At 48.6% G+C, this 16,017-nt stretch overlaps 1 long non-coding RNA gene across 3 annotated transcripts in view; it reads left to right on the forward strand.

Moving 5' to 3' along the window:
- LOC110255867 (uncharacterized) overlaps positions 1–16,017 on the forward strand; it is a 477,486-nt gene that overhangs the window by 412,649 nt on the left and 48,820 nt on the right. The window contains exon 4 of one of the 3 annotated variants that reach the window (XR_014819982.1): positions 9,831–10,135. The exons of the other annotated variants lie outside the window; for them this stretch is intronic. This is a non-coding gene — a long non-coding RNA (uncharacterized LOC110255867). The remainder of the gene's footprint in view (positions 1–9,830; positions 10,136–16,017) is intronic. 3 annotated transcript variants of the gene reach the window in all.

A 16,017-nucleotide genomic window follows, 5' to 3' on the forward strand; every position in this document is an offset into this window, starting at 1 on the left:
TTCATTTTCCCGACAACGCCTGGGCAGCGCAGACTTCTGTCTCGGAAAAATGCCGGTTCCTTCGAGAAGGCCCATTCCCGGCCGCGGGCCCCGGGAAAGCGCGCTCCAGGGCGGCCCTGACTCCAGCACCCACCGCGCCCCCACCCCCCGCTTCCGCAGCCTGGCCCGCGGGGCAGAGGCCCCAGAAACGTCGGCGGCAAAATGTAATAATAGGTTTGATTCCTTGGAAACTTCAAGTGAAAAGCAGACTTGGCCTTGGCGCAGCTCTTTTTTCCAGCAGGACTGTTTGGCGGGATTGAAAGGCCGGGCCAGGAGGGGAGGGGGGAGGGGGCGAGGAGCCCAGGGAGGTGGGCCCGGGTCCCCTCCGCCTAGTCCCGCAGGGTAGGGGCGGCGCGGGGACCGCGCGAGGGCCGGCGGGTGGGCGCGCGCTCGGAGGCCGGGCCCCGGAGGAGGGGGACCCGGGGACCCCTCGCCCTCGCCCCCGCTCCCGGCCGCGGCCCGCCTCCCCCAGGCCGACGGCGAGGCCCCGCGGGGGGCGCGGAGCTGTGCCCCCTCCCCCTCCCCGCCGCCCCCCTTCCTCTCGGCCCTTCCTCTCCAGCTGCGCGCCCGCCGGGACCCCGCTCCGCCCGCCCCCGGGAAGCAGCCGCGTCGGCGGCGGGCGGCGCCCTGCGCACGGCGCGCGGGTCCCGGTCCCCTCCCGGCGGGGGCGGCCGGGCCTCCCGGCTTCCCGCTGTCGCTCCCCTCCTGCTCGGTTGGCGGTTCAGCGCCAGCAGCGGGCGGCTTCCCGGCCCCCGCCTCTCCTCCCGCTCGCCGCTTTCTCTGCGGCCCCCGGCACTCCCTTCCCGGCCCGTTCGCCACCCTCTCCTCTCTCCTCTCTCTGCCTCCCCTGCCGGCTCCGTCACCTCCGCCGTCCTTCTCTGCGCTCCCGGCCTTGCCTTTGTCTCTGCTCGCCGCGGCCTGCCTCCCCCCGCGGCCTGCGCCCTGCCCGCGCGGCCCGGCGGCGGCCCGGGACTCTCGCTCCGAGTCCGGGGCGGGCGGGCGGGGGGGAGGGGTCGGCAGGTGCCGGGAGGCGCGTCCCCCATCCCCTCGGCCACGTCCCCACGGGAGGGGTCCCGGGGCACCGCCTTGGAGCCTGCGGCCCGGGCGTCCGCCCCCAGCTCGCTCGGGTGCAGCCTGGGCTCGGGGGCCGCGCGGGGTGTCAGCCGCCGGGGGATTAAAATGACTGATGCGAGGGAAGAGGGCAGAGTGTTTTTGTGTTTAAAGAGAGCAGGATTAGCAGAGAGAAAGTCCTGACCCGGGGTCAGCTGCAAGTCAAACCCTTTTACAATCAGCGAGCGGAACAAGCGCAGCTCGGGCCGAGCTGCAACAAGTGGGGGGGCGGGGAGGCCGCGCGGCCCCGGGAGGCGGCGGGGACTTGGGGCGACCCGCATCCGGACCCAGCCCGCCCCGAGTTCCTCGGAGGCGAGAGGGACGGCGGTGCGCCTCCAAGCTCGCAGGGGGGATCACTCGTCCAGCAGAAATCCTTCTCCTGAACCGGCTGCCTGCGGCTCCCAGTTTCTGGCCATCTTCGGGCCGCGGCTCGGGGTGGGAGGCCGGGAGAAGGCCGGAGGCTCGGTCTCGTCGGGGGCAGCTCCATTTCCATAAGAAACCCTAACCGAAAGACCGGGTCCTCCTGCCCTGCCTCTCCGCTTTTATCCAGGCTCTCCAGGAATCGCTGCCCGATTTAGGCTCCTCCAAAAGGGTGTGTGTGTGTGTGTGTGTGTGTGTGTGTAGCAATTGGGGGTAGGGCGGATGGAATGCATTCAGGCGGTTTGTCCATCTGGGCAGAGAAATCAGGCGCTAATCTGAGTTATAAACCAGCCACAGCTCAGCAGGGAGCGAACTCCCCCGGCGCATCTGAAAAGTCAGTAAAACTGAATGTTGCCTTGAAGGATGTGGCGGGTCATGGGGAGAAGGAAAGAGCAGACTAATTTGTCTTCCTCACTAGTCAGGTTGGGAATTTTGCTGAAATAACACCACAGAGAACTTAACAAATATGAAAAATAGATTAAAAACCCAAACAAGCGATGTACTCAAAGATAGAAAAATCCTCTATTCTGATGGTGAACACAAAACCGAATTGCCGTATTTTCCTCTAAACTGGCTTTTCGTCTTTAACTATGGAAACACCCGGGGCGGGGGGCGAGAGAGGACAGTTTTAAAACCGCCGCAAAGAACACAAGTGAGTTTGCCCAGCCGTCCTGGGGAATCCGGACGTCAGTGGGAAATGGGTTCCAGCTCAAAAGCAAGTAGCCAGGGCTACTCTTGAGATGCTGAGTGTAACCTAGAGGGAAGATTTGTCTGTGGCAGAAACTCTGGACACGGTGAGTAATTCCCAAGGCCCCACAGGCCTCTCGCAGAGACTTAATCACCCAGTCACTTCAGAACGACCCTGTGAGTACATTAAAGATGCTGTTTGTGAAGAACAGCAGGTCATCACATGCAAAGCCTCGAAATAGTCAGCCAGTCAAATCAGTGGAAAAAATCAGCTTTTGTTAGATTTTGCAGTTTCAGGAATTAGGCATTCACTGCAGAGCTGCAGTTTTGAGAAATTGCAATGTCAGGCATGTTCCCAATGGGGAAATATTGTGAGACTGCGGAGGACGGAAGATTGGGCTCGACAATGGGGGGACTGACAAGAGTTATCACCAAGACATTGTTTTCTCTCCGTGCACCCCGGAAACGCCAAGCAGAGATGGTATCCGGTGGCAGCGGGAGCACTCCGCGTCTGCCCCGCATGCTCTCCAGCGGGAGGCGGGAGTCTCAGCCTCTGAAAGACGGACCCGGTCTCCCGGGATGGCAGCTGCAACGCACAGGCGCAGTGCAGAGGGAGCCGGGCCTGAACCGTGGCAAGCAGAGGTCACCTTCTCGCTTTTGATTTCTAAGCAGCAGAACAGGAGGAAATCAGGGGAGCCTGCTTGCACCTGGCAAGGGCTTGAGAAACCTCGCGCTTGTCAGTCACCCAAACTCCAGGGGGAAATTCAGCAGGGGAAGCCCCAACTTGAGCAGGACGTTTCCTCGGGGGCCCACCCGGATGAAAAAGCACGCGTGTCCCTCTTGGTGGGTACCCTGGCCAAAAAGCTGTCATTCGTGTGTTCACCTCGGGAGACAGGACAGGCCTGTGCCAAAGAAAAGGGAAAATCAGGGTGAAGCGCGGGGGCCAAGGCGCCCTTCCGCCTTCCTCACCTGCGCTGAGCCTCGTGCGCAGCCGGGCCAAGGATGTGCCCTCTGGAGTCAGAGCTGAAGTCCACTTGTGCTTGGTCCATATCAGCTCCGTGTCCTCGGAAAGTGGCTTCACCTCTGAGTCCGTTTGCCCACATACAAAGCAGAGGTCACGACACCAAGCCCGGCAAGAGGTAGTTGGCATTCGTGACCTAAGGGTGCCCAGCACGAGCAGCCTCTCAGTCAATGGTGATCCGACCTGTAAGGGCCGTGCTGCTCGCTCGCTCCCTCGCGGGGGGAGGCCGTGGACAGGGTGACGTCAGGTGTGGCCTGGGTGGGAAAGAGAAGGATGCACACCGGCCTCCCACCCATGCGTGACAATGACGGCTTCGCTTTCGAGTTACCCTGATGGCCCGCACGTCACGCGCACTCATTACAAGCTCACGAAGCGTCCAGGCCCCTGTCTGGGCACCTGGTGTGTGTGTGGCCTGTTGGATACAACTTTGAGCAGAGTGGATCTGATCAGGGCCTTGTTTTCCGGTGAATGGCCCCTCCAGCTGGGCTTTGAGTTGGCAAAGGTTTCGACTTAGAGATTCTCTGGCATCCAAGTGCACAGGACGCTCAGCGAGCCTGTTGCTCCCGCAGGTCCTCAGACCCGGCGGGAAGCGCTGGCTCGCGTTGGGGGGAGGGGAGGCGCCAGGCTCCGCCCCCTGCTCCGCTCGCTCCAGAAGCCACAGGGGCTGGTCCAGCAGGGCTCTCTGATAGGAGAGGGGCCCCAACATTTTTATGGTAAATAGCTGCTTAAGACTGTGTCTGGATCACTTAAATTTGAGTAGCAATTTATTATCTATAAAGTACTCTCACTTGCTTGTTCAATTTAGATGGTTTGGGGAAAAAATTAAATTAGCGGGAGAAGACAAAAATTATGCAGGATTATTAGAATCTTGTAGGTAGGGAGGATTGACTGACTTACTGGTTTTATTTGCCATTTTCGGGCTGGCTGTTCTGCCTGCTGGTGGTCCCACTGTGCCTCTCCTGGAGGGCAGCCGGTGAGACCCCGGAGCAGCTGACACACAGGGACCCCTGCTTTAAAGAATGGCTATGTTGCACTTGCCAATGTCCAAGTGTACCAAACTGATTTGCACTTATAGGGACTGTCTGCACCGGCCTCTTGCATGAAATCTGGGCCCAAACATGCATGTAAATAGTTGAGAATTATTTTAATGGTCTTTAAAAGTAGAAGGGCATTTTTTTTTTTAATGGTTGCACCTGCGACATATGGAAGTTCCCAGGCCAGGGGTTACATCTGAGTCACAGCTGTGACCTACACCACCCAGGATAACGTTGGACCCTTTAACCGCTGCACTGGGCTAAGAATCAAACCTGCACCTCCACAGCAACCCAAAGCCCTGCAGTCAGATTCTTAACCTACCAGCCACAGTGGGAACTCTGAGAAGGGCAGTCACTAGTACACCTGAGATGGAATAAATGAGGTTTGTTGAATATATCATAATGACAATCATGATAATACTATATTATTTAGCTGCCAAGTTTCCCCATACTGGCATCTGTAAGCTGGCCGTAGCTTGTTGTTTAAAAAAAAAAAAAAAACCTTGGTACATTAAGAACTTTAAGTGTCTTTGCAAGGAAGCAGTTGTGCAAATAGAGGGGGTACCATCATAAACAGAATAAGCTCTCATGTATCAGCAATATTTTATTCAGAAAGCACACAATCCTGTGTTATGCACGTGACTATTCCGGTCATGATAAAGACAGCGTTCGTTATATTTATAGAAACAGATCCAGATTAAGGTGTGGCCATAAAAGACAGCAGCATCTATTTGAGTAGCCTGTAAGCACATACATTTTAAATAGGATATAATGAGAGAAAAAGGTCTATTAAAAGAACCAAAAATATCTTAATAAGGTAAGAATGCTTTTGTGTGTGTGTGTCTTTTTAGGGCCGCACCTGTGGCATATGGAGGGTCCCAGGCTAGGAGTCGAATAGGAGCTGCAACTGCCAGCCTACACCCCAGCTCACGGCAACGCCGGATCCTTAACCCACTGAGCGAGGCCAGGGATCGAACCCGCATCCTCATGGCTCCTAGTCAGGTTCTGTAACGCTGAGCCACAATAGGAACTCCCCTAAGGTAAGAACTCCAATATGATTTTCAGCTAATTTTAGGACGTAGGGCATCATTCAGGAAACCTGACAGCCTGTGCAGAAGATGACACGGTCTTTGCTGTCTAACTCATTCAGAATTTTAATGGGGAGGGTGCCAATCCAGATGCTCCGTGGGCGGGGCAGAGTTTCTTAAACTCTCCTGTTTTGCACATTATTGCATGTGTTAATATCATCGCTGTGGTTATCACACATGTTCCTTGTACATTGCCTGCAACACCAAGACTATAGAAATTTTGCCAGCATGTGGTTTACCCAGGAAAAAAAAAAAAAAAAACCTGCACCAAGGAAGGGAGGGAGGGAGGGAGGAGCAGAATTGTCTGTGTTGGAGTTAGTGAAACAAAACAGAGACGTGAGAGCCAGGGTGACCCTGAGAGCCGGCTCGCCAGGCTCAGAGCGAGTAGACTAAGCGGCTTTTTTTTAAAAGTTGGTGGAAGGCCTGGTGCTGGGAGCCGTTGCCACAAAAATGGGCAAAAAAGGGCTACGGAGCATATTGTAGCCCGTCCTTGCATGTGAGTGTACATCCTGGCAGCTTACCATCTCGAATTTTCTCTGAGTTGCATGAATGTAAATTCGGTTGTGCTAATCCAAGTGAGATATTAATGTAAAACCTTTCTTCTCATTAAAAAAGATAAATCACTTATTTCAGTCTTCCAAACTGTGATTACTACCAGAAATATATTCTCAATTTTAAAATGTTGACTATGAAATTTGGAAAAGGAACTAAGGAAATGATATAAAAGCTTTAAAGTAATTAAACCATACTTTATTATCTAAGATAAATATATCACCTATAGCAACTATTTGCAGAAAACTAAAATTGTATTTAAAGTCAGTTCAAATGCAATCATGCATTTGCATTAAAAGTAGATAATTTAAATCAATGTATAAGCTATAAATTCAATATAAATTTAAGCAGCTTAAGTTTTAAATGAAATTGAAACAGTTATGATTACATTAAATTAGCTTTGAGGAAAACAGCACATTTACAACATTTTAAGGCGAAGTCTTCACTTAGGATTTTTCAAAAACTTGACAACCAAAACAGGGTCAGCCCTTCACGCCTCCTGGTGCGGCCAAGGCCTGCTCTTGCTAGAACACCCTCCGGGGACCATTTGTGCTCCAAGCTAGCGGAGACCACCTGTAAACGAACAGCCCAGCCCCCAGGGGAACAGGAACTGTGTCCCGCCTGCTTTGTTCGCTTCTGTTCTCGGAGTTCATTTCAAGCATCAGCACAGTTCCAGGCACCTCCTAGGGGCCAGCGGCTGTTTACTGAACTGAAGCCATGCAGCAGAGCAGATGCGGGGCCTGCAGCCTGCTGGAAGGGGCTGGCTGCTTCAACTGGGAGGTGCCCCCACGCCCCCAGCTAGGGACTCGAAGGAGAGGGCGCTGCCCGTTGCCTCCAGGGCCGCCGTCCGTGTGTTTTTTAAGGAGACACAGAAAGCAGAGACCAGTACTGAGGAACCCTGCAGCTTGTGTCCCTAGACCCCAGCCTGACCGTCAGGCCAGGGCTTGTTTTCCAGTTCTCAGTTCCCCAAGACCTGCTTCGTAATCCGGTTTATCGGGGTGCAAGGAATGCTGGCTTGTGTGCTGAGTGAAGTGTTACCATCATGGCGTGGAGTGGTGCTGTGTGGGATCCTGCTGCAAGGTTTCATGGTTTAATAAGATAAGGTTTCCTCTGGGGGCCGTAAGGAGAAAGCTCCGGTGCACAGAGACAGTTCAGGCCCCTGGACAAGAGGGGACTCCCCTTAAATGCAGGGGGACCTGGGAGGGGGCGCAGGCCGGGAAGTTACCTCGTCTGCTTTAATCGTAGAACTGGCGAGAATCTAGGGGGAGCTTACGGATGCTCGGTCATAAGGCGTGACCTTGACTTGGAAACAGGTTGCCAGCTGGTCGACCAGCCAGATCTGTCCCCAGCTGCTGCCTTCTTCCTGTCCTGTCCTCCTTCTGCCGTGAATTTGACTTTGCCACTTGCTTGCATGTCTGAAACGTGCAAAACTGGACGCTGATTTCTGACAATTAGAGTGAGGGTGGCTGGCACCGTGCAGAGCGAAGCACACAGCCCCTGCAGTGCCCCGTAACTGGTCCCAACTCTGTCCCCACCGCCGTGGCAGGGGTAGGGGCCCCCTCGACCTCGGAGGGCCAGCTCAGGACCCGCGTGGACTTGGAGGAAACCGCAGGGCTGGCCATTCGGTCAGGTGCCCTTGGCCTACATACACCGTAAGGAAGTCCCCAGTCTCAACACCTGCTGTCACTGAATCCCCCTTGGTGACATCCTGTCTCCATGAAACTCGGGTTTTGGTAGCTGCTGTGTGCCAAGCGGTTCCTAGGGGGGAAGCGGTGTGGGCCGGCAGTGAGCTGTTGGGGGCAGCGTGATTCCGGGTCAGGAAGCTGTGGAGAGGGGAACCTGCACAGCGGGGCCCTAATTCGCCACGGTGGCTGCTCAGAGCATGAAGCATAAAGAATTATTTTTTTCATTCAATTCATGTAATTTTTAAAAACCGGCTGCTAAGTTATTAGGATTTTAGCATTTCTTGTTACATAGCTACTTAACAAACAGAACTGATAGCTATTTCTTTCGGCCTGGGGCATTGTAAAAAATGACTGGAATACTGAGGATTTGGTAAAAACGCGTATGATTCAAGTTGGCATTGAATTTGTAGCTTCTGGGCTGATTTATGCTCATCTCTTTTTGCTGATATTATGTCAATGCAACGGCATCATTTAATTTGAGCTGCGACTTTACATAAATCTTATTTCTCTGCAAATGGTTACTACAGGTGATGTATTCATTTGGATAATAAAGTATTAGTTTAATTATTTTAAGAATTGCGTGTAATTTCCCTTAGCGAGTGGCTAATTTATCTTGTTATCCAAATTGTCCATTTTTTAAAGGTGAGAATATATTTCTCAGTTTGAAAGACTGAAATAAACACTTCGTCTTTTTTTTAATGAGGAGAAAGGTTTTACATTAATATCTCACTTGGATTAGCACAACCGAATTTACATTCATGCAACTCAGAGAAAATTCGAGATGGTAAGCTGCCAGGATGTACACTCACATGCAAGGACGGGCTACAATATGCTCCGTAGCCCTTTTTTGCCCATTTTTGTGGCAACGGCTCCCAGCACCAGGCCTTCCACCAACTTTTAAAAAAAAGCCGCTTAGTCTACTCGCTCTGAGCCTGGCGAGCCGGCTCTCAGAGTCGCCCTGGCTTTTAGGTCTCTGTTTCGTTTCACTTGCTGGAATGCAGACAACTGCCTGCCAGGACTGTCTGCCCTCCCTTCCTTTCATTCTTCCTTCCTTTTCTCCCTCCTTCCTTCTTGGTACAGGACTTTTTTTTCTTTCGAAGTGTCTGTAGTCCTGAGTGTCACGAGCCATGTACAAGGAAGACACACGCGTGTCATTGCCGCATCGTGGTGGTCATACGATGTGGTGACAGTGGAAGTAGCTGGCAATTCAGTCCGTGAAGGTGCCAGTTCAAAACACAGAGGCCCTCGGGGTAAATTATTGCTGCTGAATAACGGAAATCAAGATGTTTGATTTCCCATTTTTATTTTTCCCCATGGTTATTTTTATCGTGTCGGCTTATTGGATGTCTGTGACTAGGAGAAAAACCCTCCCTTGCAAGGAGAACATTCTCGACTGTGCGTAATAAAGTACTTTCTTCAAAAGCTTTTTTTTTTTTTTTTTTTTGTAAATTTCTTTTCCTTCTTGTTTTGGTTTGTTTTGCTGAGGAAGGTGAGGACGTCCAAGGACATTTCAGGACGGTGACGAGGGGAGGAAGCGAGCAGGGCGACAAGACAGCCCGCCTTCGATCAGCCGGGTGTCGAGCCGCAGACAGGGGACCTCGGGCTTCGTGGCCGTTCTCACCGGCTCAGGGGGGACACGCCAGCGGCAGCGGATGCTCTCCCGACACCCACGGCTACACACCCCCGCACCCAGGGAAGCCGGGGACCGCATCCCTGCCTGGGCTTCTTTTAGGCAAGGCGGCTTGTTACCTGCCTGTGGACTAACCAGTCCGGACACCTCTGGTCCCCTCCTGCGGAGTCCACAGCTTCATAGGCCACCAGAAAGCTCTGGCCCCACAGTCTGCAGGCTGGGAGCCAGGGTGCCCCTGTCCCAGGCTGCCCCCAGCTTTCTGTGGTTTGCTGGCATCCTGATGCCCCCATCTTACCCGACCACCTGCAAAGACCCGTTTCCCAGTAAGGTTGCATGACGGGGTTGGGACCCCAGCTCTTCATGGGAACACCATTCAAGCCATAACATTCGCTCTTTGATTACGACATCAATAAAATGTTCTTGCCTAGTGAATATCGCACATTCTGAGGGCCCTGGTTTCCTAGAAAATTCAATAGTTGAGTCGTTTGTGGGCTTTCAGATAGTCTGTGTACACGTATCCCCTAAAGCTATTTGTAAACAGGACCTTTTCACCCAACCACGCAGGAGTCACCTTGAGATAATCGTCCCCATAAGACCCAGGAGAAGCTTCGGGAGAGCAGAGGGGACGCTCTGAAGCCCTCAGGGAAGTGCCTGGTGAGCACAGGGGCACACGAAATCTACCTCGACCGACCGTGCCGCTTCAATCCCCGGAGGAAGGATGGCGAACAAGCCGTGGGCACCAGACTTGGCCTTGGTTTCTTATCTATTGTTAATTCCCTTCATCCTGCTGTACCAACTGCATCTATGGAGCCCACTCTCCTCTCCTCGGGAAGAATGCAACGGACAACGAGGGGTGGCTTTTTTCTCATGTAAGTGAGGCTGAGCATCTTTTTTCCTTTTTACTTTTTTTTATAGTTGATTTACAACATTCTGTCAATTTCTGCTGTACAGCAAAGCAATGCAGTCATATATATATACACACACACACATTATACATTCTTTTTCTCTCATTATCCTCCATCAGGCTCCATCACAAGTGACTGGATATAGTTCCCTGTGCTCTACCGCAGGGCCTCATTGCTTATCCACTCCAAATGCAAGAGGTGGCATGTATTAACCCCAGATTCCCAGTCCATCCCACTCCCTCCCCCTCTCGGCAACCACAAGTCTGTTCTCCAAGTCCATAAGTCTGTTTCTTTTCTGTAGATAGCTTTATTTGTGCCATATTTTAGATTCCAGGTATAAGTGATATCATACGATACTTTTCTTTCTCTTTCTGACTTACTTCACTTAGTATGAGTCTCTAGTTCCATCCATGTTGCTGCAAAGGGCATTATTTTGTCCTTTTTATGGCTGAGTAGTATTCCATTGTGTATATATACCACATCTTCTTAAACCGTTCATCTGTCGATGGACATTTAGGTTGTTTCCATGCCTTGGCTGTTGTGAGTGGTGCTACAATGAACATACGGCTGCATGTGTCTTTTTGAATGAAGTTTTGTCTGGATAGATGCCCAGGTGTGGGATGGCTGTGTCATGTGGTAGTTGTATATTTAGTTTTCTGAAATATCTCCATGCTATTTTCCATAGAGGTTGTATCAAATAAAGATTAATTTATAATTAATCACTATTAAATATATAATCACATATTATATATATATTCACATATATAATCTCACTTAATCCTTAATTTCCAACTAACAATTATTCCCCCGTTTTATAGATTAAGAAACTGAAAGGTCAAGTTATCTACCAAAAAGTATGTCATGAATGAGTGGACAATTCACGATGAAAATCTAAACCTGACAGATTCTAACGTTTATAATTCACATAATACATAGAAATATTTTAATAAGCTCTTGTTAGAGCAATATTCACAGCAGCAGTATTGAGTGGGAAGTCCCGAGATTTCAGCCGTCCCGCCATCTGCATCCCCACCAGATGGTAGTTGTCACTAACGATGAGCCTACATGGAGGCTCATCGCACAGAGTCCATACTTCACATAGGGTTGACCTGGTGCTGGACATCTGCGGGTTTGGACAGGTGTGGGGTGTCCTGTATCTGCCATTGCAGTGTCACACTACACTTTCACTGCCCTAAAGATCCCCGGGGCTCCCTCTCTTTACCCTTTTTGGAAGCCACTGATCTTTTCACTGTCTCCACATTTTTGCTGAATACTTGTTTAAGGCAAACAGTATTATAAGACTTAAGGAAAACAGCCCCCTCTCGTTTCAGGCAGCCCATCTCTCCTATGCCTGGTGAGCAACTTGTTATAAGCCTTTGGGTGCTTTTCTACTATTGACTTCTGTATTTCTGGATCTTATTTTTATATTGCCTGTTCCAGATTTATTGATTTTAGCCAGTATCTATTTGGACCTTATTCATTAGAGACTTTACAGCTTTCATGTTCTCTTATTTTCTTCCCCACTCCTCGCTTTCCTGAGGTCGGCATATCATTGCTTCTGTTCAGTCAGTATTCAGGGTACACCTTAGTCTGAGCCCAGGAGTGCTGGTCATGGCTGAGCCCAGGAGCAAACTATGAGTATACTTCTTTTCTTTCAAAAGTTTGTTTTCCCTGAAGTTATTAATGGTCTTGTCCTGTGAGAGTTCCCACTCTTCAGACATTCAGTTTTCTCTGCTGTTCTCACAAATTCTTTCCATGCTCTACAGCACTATCACAGACACTTTTGATACCTTTTTTTTTTTTTTTTTTGCAAGAGTCAGCATATCAGGAGTGTATGAGTTCAGTGTCTTCCTCAAGCCATTACTGCCGAGGCCCGCCACCTGTTCCAAGCTGGTGGGCTGCTCTAAAGATTTGACCATAGATGTCACCATCAGTCTTCAGTTTACCTTTCTGCCATGTGGATCTTTCATTTTCTGGATCCCATTTTCCCTCTTGTTGATTTACTCCCTTATTCTGGTAACTGTGTCTTCTAGCAGGCTGTTTGACACTGGAGAGGTAGTTCAGCTGGGTATAAGACTGAAGGTAGAAGTAATCCTCCGTTGAGACTTTGTCTTCTAACTTAGATTGTTGCTTTTGAGTAGTCCATACTACTTTTTTTATTGTTTACTGAGTGATACTTCATACATAAAAAACTATGCATATATAAAGTGCACGAAATAATTCCTTTTGACAAATACATGGACCCATGAAGCCACTGCTGTAGTTTATTTTATTTTATTTTTTTTTTGTCTTTTTGTCTGTTGTTGTTGTTGTTGCTGTTGTTGCTATTTCTTGGGCCGCTCCCGCGGCATATGGAGGTTCCCAGGCTAGGGGTTGAATCGGAGCTGTAGCCACCGGCCTACGCCAGAGCCACAGCAACGCAGGATCCGAGCCGCGTCTGCGACCTACACCACAGCTCACGGCAACGCCGGATCGTTAACCCACTGAGCAAGGGCAGGGACCGAACCTGCGACCTCATGGTTCCTAGTCGGATTCGTTAACCACTGCGCCACGACGGGAACTCCCACTGCTGTAGTTTTAATAATGAACATGCCCATCACCCCCAAAAGTTTTCCTTATCCTCTTTGCAAGCCTTGGCTCCTGTCCTCTCCACCCACGGGTAACTGTTCATCTGCTTTTTGTCATTGTAGATTTTTTTCAAATTTTCTAGAATTCTATATAAATGGATATGTAAAGTATGTACTCTTCCTATCTGGCTTCTTTCTCTCGGCATAATTATTCTGAGATCCGTCCATTGTTATAGCATGGTCAGAAGGTCATTCCTTTTATCTCTGACGAGTGTCCCACTGTGTGGGTGGACTGCAGTTTGTCCACCTCTTGATAGACAGTCGTTTGAACTATCATGAATTTGTGTACAAGACTTTGCGTGGACATACACTTTCATTTCTCTTGGGTAAATACCTAGCCATACTTTGTCATTGATAAATATTGCTATCATCATAGAAAGTTCTATTGTATGATGCTCTAACATTCTGGTTTTACTTTTCACATTTAGATCTGTGATGCATTTGAGTTAACTTTTGTATGTAGTATGAGGTAAAGGTTAATATTTTTTGCATATGGTTACTCAGTTGTTCTGACGTCATTTTTTGAAAAGATTATTCTTTCCCCTTTAAATTGCTTTGGTAGTTTTGTTGAAAATCAGTTAACTACATATGCTTGGGTCTACCTTTTTACTCCTTACCCTGAGATTTGATCTATCGGCCTGTCTTCATGCCAGTGCCACATGGTCTTGATTATTACATATCTAAAATAAGTCTTTAAAATGGGTAATATAAATTACCCTACTTTCTTCATCTTTTAAAAATTGTTTTGGCCCTTCTGTGTCCTTTGCATGTCTATATGCATTTAAGAATAAGCTTGTCCATTTATACCAAAAATCTTTCTGCAATTTTAAGTGGAATCCCGTGGAATCTATAGATGAATTTGGGGAGAATTGATAATTTAACAATATTGAGTTTTCCAATTCATTGGCATGTTATATTTCTCCATTTATTTAAATTTATTTAACTTCTCTTAGCAATGCTTTGTACATATCCTGTACATCTTTTTTCATTTTTCTCCCAAACTTTCTCCTATTTGTTTATGCTATTGTAAGTGGTGGTGCTTTTTAAATTTCAATTTCTGATTGTTCACTGCTAATATAGAAAAATACCATTGATTTTTGAATTTTGGCCTTGTATCTTATAACCCTGATAAATTTTTACAAGTTATGGTAGCTTCTTTGCAGCTTCTATAGGGTTTTTGACAAAGACATGTCTACCAGCAGCAAGTAAAGTTGTTTTTATTTCTTCCTTTCTAATCTAGGTGCCTTTTATTCTTATCTTATTGCACAAGCTAGAACCTCCAGTACAATATTGCACAGAAGTTGGGAGGGCAACATTCTTATCTTATTCTTGATTTTAGGGGGAAAACGTTGGCTTTGACTCTTTCACCATGAAGTATGATGTTAGCGGTATAGTCCATTCTGTTGGATTCCTAATCCTTTATCTTTGACTTGTTTTTATTTGTTTGCTTGTTTTTAATCTTTCTGTATGAGTTACTGTTTAATTCTCTCTATTTCTATTTTTGAAGCTGTCTGATGATGTTCATCGTGTGAGTCTTTTTTGTATGCATTGTACTGGGAATTTGGTGCACTCTTTCATTCTTGAAAGCCATATCTTTCAGTTCTGCAAAATGTCATTAGTTACTTCTCTAAAATTTCCTTCTCTCTCTTTTCTCTGCCCTCTCTTTCTGGAACTCCTATTAGTTAGAGGCCACATCTTCTGCATCAACCCCTGATTTTTAGAAATCTTTCCTCCTATTCCCCCTCCCCCATCTTCTCTTTCAACTCCACTTTCTTGGAGAGTTTCTCATTTTTATCTGCCACTTTTTCTATTGATTGCTTTTTCATAAATCATATTTTTATGTTCCAATATTTATTTTGTTCTCTGAGTTCATATATATTATACGTAATATAAAACATACATATATAAATGCATATGCGTTTGTTCGTTTTGTTTTAAATGCCATCCTGATGTTGTTCCATGGATATCTTCTTTCCGATATGTACTTTTAAAATGCTATTTACTTACCCTCAGTAGCTTTGTTCTTTCTGAATCCCTTTGTCTTGGACCCAGTCTTTCCCATTGGAGGTTTTTCTGCAAATGCCTCGTCATCACCTTTATCTGTTACTATTTAACAGTGAGGCATCAAATAGCTTCTTGGAAGCTTTGGGAGTGGGCTGTATGACATCTAACAGACTCCATTCTAGTCTGGAACGTGAGTGTTTCATTGCAGGAATAAACAAATGTCAGCTATCTGTAGAGTTCCCCTCTGGAAACCTTGTGTTTCTCTGGAGAAGGTGTGACAGTTGCCTACGAGTCTCCTTGGGATAGAGCAGGAGAAGGGGACCGAGAGGCTCACGGTTCCGTGGGCAGATGTTCATTTACTCATCTGTGTTGAGTCAGCTCTTTCCCCCCTACCCCCGTCCCCTGCTCTGCCTTTCCCACAGTCTGGTACCTCTCTGGTTCAGTGTTCTGCTGATAAGTCTGATTGTTGGGTGGGGGGGGGGGTATTTGCTGGTGTCCTGCCCAGGGCAGTGGGTTCCCAGGTCTGGTAGCTCTCCACGTGGACTTTGAACACTCTGCTTTTAGCCCTGTTACTTTACCAGTCTTTAGAGGAATCTGGAGTTTCAGCCTCTGACCGTTTTGAGGGTTTTGAAGTAAGAATTACCTTGTTTCCTGTGACGTCACTCACTTCAGGCACTGGGCTTCAGCTTTCTTAAGAATGCTCATGCCTGGAGTTCCCATTGTGGCGCAGTGGTTAACGAACCCGACTAAGAACCATGAGGTTGCGGGTTCGGTCCCTGCCCTTGCTCAGTGGGTTAACGATCTGGCGTTGCCATGAGCTGTGCTGTAGGTTGCAGACGCGGCTCGGATCCCGCGTTGCTGTGGCTCTGGCATAGGCCTGCGGCTACAGCCTGGGAACCTCCATATGCCGCGGGAGCGGCCCAAAGAAATGGCCAAAAAAAAAAAACAAAAAGGAATGCTCATGCCTGCTTATTTCCCTTCCCCCAAAAATGTATTACTCATAGGCTCCTGCTCTCTCCTCTCCCTCCTTAGTTCTTATGTGAATAGGGTTAAAAGAAGGACAAAAATAAATATGTTCAAATCATCAAATTCGAAGAGAGGTCCCCCACGCTCTTTCCACTATACCCACTGACTTCTAGTTCATGACCACACCCCTCATTAGAATTCCAGGGAATATCTCAGCCTTCATTGCCTTATAATCCACTTTAAGGTTTC

This window comes from Sus scrofa, chromosome 11 (assembly GCF_054392235.1).
Source record: "Sus scrofa isolate SSC_HxYL_T2T_F1_AM1 chromosome 11, Sscrofa_HxYL_maternal_Yorkshire_Landrace_v2.0, whole genome shotgun sequence".
NCBI classification, from domain to species: Eukaryota; Metazoa; Chordata; class Mammalia; order Artiodactyla; family Suidae; genus Sus; species Sus scrofa.